This window comes from Passer domesticus, chromosome Z (assembly GCF_036417665.1).
Source record: "Passer domesticus isolate bPasDom1 chromosome Z, bPasDom1.hap1, whole genome shotgun sequence".
Taxonomy (NCBI): Eukaryota; Metazoa; Chordata; class Aves; order Passeriformes; family Passeridae; genus Passer; species Passer domesticus.
The window spans coordinates 32,495,266-32,501,688 of NC_087512.1; the positions used below are offsets into that span (position 1 = coordinate 32,495,266).

Genomic DNA, 6,423 nt, shown 5'->3' on the forward strand with positions numbered 1-6,423 from the left:
GATTCTGTGCATTAGTTTTCATCTGGACATGAATATTTAATGAATAGTACAGAAAAAGTTTTATTATAAAAGAAGAAAAACTACATGCATTAGAGAACAGAATGTGAGAACAAGGAAAACTAACTACATTTTTAGAGGCTGATGTCACTTACCAAACTTGCAGTTAGACACAAGGGACAGAGCATGCAGAGCACATACAGAGAATGCAGTAGTGTATAAAGAAAAAAAAAGCCAGAGGAAAAGAATTATTTTAAATTGAGCACTCCACCATGAGAAAGATCTATTTATCCCTTTTATGAATGAGAACAATTGCAAACTGTAATACTGTTGCTGTCAGGATAGGTTAAGACTCAGACACATAGGCATACAATGCCATTTCTTCCATTTTACCTATCCAAAGACCGTGAAAAAAGATAGTAAGCTGCTTCACATCTGTCTTTTTGTTCAAACAGATCACAGGCAGTTAAAAAAAAAAGAACGGGACAGATTGAAGAAAGAGAGATTCAGGAAAAAATGACCAGAACAAGTGGCATTTATTCTTAACCGCTGCAGTGTTTGTTTTAGAAGAAAATTTGTGGATGTCCAGGTGCAAGACACCTCAGGGTTTAATCAGGCATTCTTATGAAAGTCAGCTATAAGGGGCTCTATGAATTTGTTTAATTGTGTTTCTGTTGTTGATTGAAGAATTGGGGAGTTAATTTTTTTCTGGGGTATGACATATTATGACATAGACTGTCTCTCCATGGAAGAAAACCTAGGCACCAGGGGTGTCACTGTCATTCAGAGTTAGTCAGTCACTCTTTATGGAGACTAAAGCCACTGTTTGACAGGAACCACAAACTGTAATCCCGGGACTCTGAAGGTGAGGCAGGGCACTCTCATACAGTTTACATATGTATCTGAGACAAAAGGACTCATGCCTTGGTACAAAACTGATTATCGGCCAGCATTAGTGAAAGACTTCTCCCATGGTTAAACTGTTCCATGACTTTGTGCCTTGCAAGCAATTTATGTTGTCCATGGTGACACTTAGAAATTCTTATAGGCAATAGATTGGCTTAGGCTGTTCATAGGTTTGTTCCTCTTCTGTAATTAGTATATGATAGTTATAAATATTCTGTAAAGATTGCTGAAATAACTTTGTTGTACCAGAGGTTTAAACAGGTTGGACTTGAAGAATTAACACTTTGGGTGGCCAGGATTCTTTATCCTCATTCAGGGGTTGCTTTGTCACAGAATCTTTTGGGCAGGAACTATACGCCAATTTTCAACTGCCAAAAAGACATTAGGAAAATCAGAAATAATTCAAATATGTACAATTAGTTGTGCAGATAAATATTTTAATCCCATAAAATATAGATAAAACAAATATTGAGCTTTCAGTGTGTCTATTTTCTGCTAAATAAAATATTGTAATACTTCATAGTTGTATCCAGTCACTCACAAAAAAGTAAAACAGCATCTCAGGTTTTAATAACAAAGTTAGCTGAAAACTAAGCAAAGGATTAATTAGTCAATTATGTATGATTATCTCTCATTTTTAGATATTCATACTGCATTCCTAGAACAATTACAATATACTGCAGAATACAACCTCACTGACAGTACCTGGTGTCATTGTCCTCTTTGCTTCATTTCAAGTATAATCACCCTGGTGTGGGTTATTCATTACAACATAAAAACTTATAATTTTCAGTCTTTTTCTTCTTTTTCTGTCAGTGGACCCAGAAAGACACATTAACTGAAATTCAAATTTGTTGAAAATATTATTAATATTGTTTAGAATTTAACAAGACTATGTTAAATATGTATTCTTGAATCCCTTCTAAAAGCACAGATCTTCCTCAGAGAGTTGGGATGATAAAGTTTTTGATTAAAGAGAGCAGTTACACTATAACTTCAAGTAAAAAGAGGAACAGAATATATAGCAGAGCAGAATTTTTTAATGTTAATATATATAAATATATTGTTGCATTACCATAAACAATACCAGCAATAGTTCCAACAATTTCAGTATGAGCATTTTTTCCTAAGAGGTATGCTGGCTAGAGCTTAAGAAGATACAATAGTTATACAAAAGTGTTTGATCCAGAGGTCATTCAAGTAAAGAACATGAATGATTTATGTTGGAAGCAACCTGTGGACATAATCTGCCCTGATCAAGCAGAACCACCTGGAACAGGTGGGTCATCTCCAAGAATGGAGATTCGCTGGGCAATCTGCATTAGTTCTTGGTCATCCTCATAGTAAAGTACTTCCTGAGGTTCACAGGAAACTTCATGTATTTCAGTGTGTGTCCATTTCCTCTGGTCCTGTCACTTTAGAGAACCTGTTTTTCTCTTCTTTGCATTCTTGCTTTAAGTATTTATATACATTAATAATTTTCCTCAAGAGCCTTTTTTTTCCAGCCTGAGCTGTCTCCTTTCTCAAAGGCGAAATGCTGCATTTCCTTCATGGTCTTAGTGGCTCTTTGCTGGACAATCTTCAGTATGTCCATGTCTCTCTTGGACTGAGGAGCTCAAAGCTCAACCAGAACTCCAGGGATGGCCTCGCTGTTGCTGAGGAGAAATGAATCATAGAACCATTACAGTTGAAAAAGACCTCGAAGTCCAGCCATCAGCTTGGCACCACCATGTTCAGCACTAAACCATAACCCCAAGTGCCACATCCACACACATTTTGAACACTTCCGGGCATGGCGATGCTACCACTTCCGTGGATGGTCTGTTCCAATGCCTGATCATCCTTCCAGTAAAAAAAAAATGTTTATAATTTCCATTATAAACCTCCTCTAGCACAACTTGAGGCCATTTCCTCTTGTCCTATCACTTTTTACTTGTGAGCAGTAACAAAACCACTGCCTTACCACCTTTCAAGTAGTTGTAGAGAGAGATAAGGTGTCCACCTCCTTTTCTTCAGTCCATACTACCACAGTTCCCTTGGCTCTTCCTTAAAATACTTGTGCCCCAGACCCTTCACCAGCTCCTTTGTCCTCCTCTGACAAAGTTTTTCTTGTAGTAAGAGGCCCAAAACTGATCACAGGATTTAAGGTAAGGTTTCAGCAGTGCCTAGGACCAGGGAGGAGCATTCAGTGAAGGGCCACCTCCATTGACCTGCGGGCATTACTTCAATGCAACACAAGATCCTATCTGCTCTGTTGGCTGTCTTTGCTGCAAGGACACAATCTTGGCTCGTGTTCAATTTGGGATGTACCAGGATCCCTGAGTCCCTTTTGCCTAGCTGCTCTCCAGCTGAGTGGCCCTCAGCATACAGCGGAGCATCAGCTTGTTTATCCCCAGGGGCAGGACGTTGCACTTCTCCTTGCTCAACCACACCAAGTTCTTATTGGTCCATTTCTCTGGGCCAGATCTCTCTGGCTGACAACAGGATCAACTGGTGTATCAGCCACTCCTTCCAGTTTTGTGCCAGCAGCAAATTTGCTGAGGGAAAATTCTGCCTCATCAGCCAGATTATTAATGATGATGTTTAACAGAACTTGACCCAGTAAAGACATAATATTTTACTGCCATTATTGACTTTCAGCTAGACTCTGTTTCACTCTCTGGGCCTGGGCACTCAGTCAGTTTTCAACTTACATCACTGACAGTGCATCCAAACATTAACAGGGACCTTACGTGTGACAGTGTAAAAGGCCTTACTGTAGGCAATATCCTCTGCTCTCATGTCATCTATTACACCAGTCATTTATTGCAGAAACTTATAAAGTTGGCCAGTCATCACTTCCCTATGATGAAGCCATGTTCCTGATAACTGTCTCATCCTTTTCTCATCCTTTATTTGCTTAAAAATGGTTACAGGACTAGGTGTTCCACCACGTTCAGAGGGATCAAGGATCAGGGTAAGGCTGACTGACTTATCAGAAAAAAAAGTAGATCCACAGTGCTCAGATTATGTATGCAGATTGACTTGTTGGTTTCAAATGATGTATATGTATTATGGCTCAAGCAAATTTTGGCCAGAAACTCCATAGGCATCCCAAACACAAAGTCATTAACAAATGAGTAGGAAAATAAATCACTTTTGGTCATTCCACTTCTTTGCTGCATCAGAGTTCACCATAGGAGGACTCATAAACAAGAGGATTCATTATATTCACTGCACCACAGCTTAGCCTTTCAAAATTCTATCTTATACAAAACTTCTCTCTCCTCCCACTCCGTACTTTCAGTTCAAGAACATGATATGTAAAAGGAAGGATAAAAAATAAGCCCTATATCTGCAGTGCTTCAAGTCCACTCTAAACTAAACATGGACTTCAAAGTTAAGCACTGTGTCACACATATTGGTATTTGCCCATGCCTGGTTTTCTCCTCAATGTAGAAATGCTAATTTTTCCATTGAGGTAGTGTCATGTGCCAGAGGTGGCTGGGAAGGAGTCAGATAATTAACTAAGCTCGTGCTGAAAATGTAGACATTTTCTCTTTTCTTTTCTCCTTAAACAGGTTTCTTTTTTCATCTTCTCAGAGTCATTATTAACTTTTCCTTAACTTATAAATTGTGGGGAGTGGACAGCCTCAAAATTAATACATAGAAATGCAAAGAAAAGTGAGAAAAGTGCTCTGTAAGGAATTCCTTTTAAAATGTTTTCATGTTCCATAGTGGAATATTATAACTGTGTAAGTACAATCCCAATTAAAACCTTGTGTTTTGTTAAAAATAAATCTTGTTGAAGACATCCATTACTCATTTCCAGACTAAAGAGCAAACTTTCAACATGTAAGGGAATAAGGGCCCTTCAATTAGACTATCTAGCAACTGCCAATAACATGGTCTCTTTGATATTTATCTTGCAGTTTTTATAGCTAATTTATTGCTATTTCCTGCGTATTCAGGTCTCTGACCCAAATCCAAGTAAGAAAAGAATAGGTAATGGCTACATACCCGTAATGAAGTACCTTTTTTAGTACAAGTTTTTTCTTGCTCCACACATAGCCACCACATTTGTTTGTTTTCCCAGTCTGACCTTATTTGATTGTTCCACTGGACTTTCTTGAAGGCTTGAGCTTCTTTTCACTCTGGAAGTTTAAAAGGCACCTTATGGCAAGCATCAAAGCCCATTTGGAGAGACAAATGAGAAGCTCCCAGATAGCACACAGTAGCACTTATGCCAGTTCCTTGTCTGAAGGGTGGAGAAAGCACCTGGTCTTCATTAGGAATGCTGCACTGGTTAAGGATTGCAGGTTTAAAAGTATATAGCTAAAATCTGACAAAAGACCTTTCATAGCAACATTAGATCTGCCTCAGGTGTGTGTTATTCTGCCTTGAAAACCTTATAAAGCAGTGTCCTGTAACTGTGAAAACAGAGTTTAAAAGAGTTACCATTTACTGGGAAGAATTATACATAATTTCTCTGAAATTACCTTAATTGATGATAAAAGCATGGCTAAACTCTGGTCTCTATCACCTTCCCTTTTATCTTTTGCAAATATGACTCCCTACTAACACACTGGCACAACCAGTCATAACGAACGGCTGCAGATAGTTCTCTGTTTAATGAATTTGGAACTGGACATGTTTGACCAATATTACAGATGGTACTGCCTTGGTCTGTCTGGCCTCGGCTGCTGACCAAATAGCAGCACCTGTGGAATTTTCTCCCCAGGGACGCTGTTCATTACCTGTGGTCACAGCTGGGCACATGGAGACAAGTCCGGGCATGCCCCGAGCTCCAGAGCTTGCGGGCTGGAGCTTGCTGCTGAGGAGGTCACTCCTCAGGCCTTCCCGATCTGGAGAAACCCTTAAGGCGAGGTGAAGAAAGGAGCAGGTCCTGATGGAGAGTTTTCAATCCGGAGTTTTTATTATGGTGGCACGGCCTCTGAATCTTGCAACAGTCCCCTGAACGCTCCCACCAGAACTCTCCACCAGCTTCCTGACCTCGTGCTCTGCTTGTCCTTTTACCTGGGGAGAGGGGCCGGGGAGGGGACCCAGGGACCACCAACCAGGCACAGGAGGAGGGGGTCTCAGGTGAGAGGGACACCTGGGTGGGCCAGTGGCCCCCCAGAGGGTGGAGAGCATCCTTTGAACCTGCCAATCACTCGATGCTCTCTTGGAATTTCTGGGTTGATAGACAGTGTCCAGCAGGGGTCAAGGGTGGGGAAAAGTAGAGGTGATTGACAGCCACCTGGGAAAGGTAATTTCAGGGAGAGACCCAGGGAACTGAGGCAAGCCCTGACATCACACCGCAACAGATATGTTTCATAAATTTCATGTTTCTGGATTGCTGCAAAATTATTTAGTTCGTTCCCTGTCATCACAAATTTTACCCTCTCACTCAAGGCATGGGTGTTTGGGTATAAGATATTGTTTTAGTCTCTCACACAGAACAGAAATAGTGGAGGAGATTGGTTCTGTTTGAATTTCTCCAAATATGCTGAGAATTTGGACAAGACCTTGAATTTTATC

General features: G+C 40.2%; 1 long non-coding RNA gene across 1 annotated transcript; it reads right to left on the reverse strand.

Moving 5' to 3' along the window:
- Positions 1-1,319: 1,319 nt before the first annotated feature.
- Positions 1,320-5,924, reverse strand: LOC135289884 (uncharacterized). The gene is made up of 3 exons (XR_010352615.1): positions 5,640-5,924; positions 4,903-5,036; positions 1,320-2,558 (listed from the first exon to the last, which is right to left on the reverse strand). It is a non-coding gene; the product is annotated as an uncharacterized LOC135289884 (long non-coding RNA).
- Between the last annotated feature and the right edge of the window lie 499 nt (positions 5,925-6,423).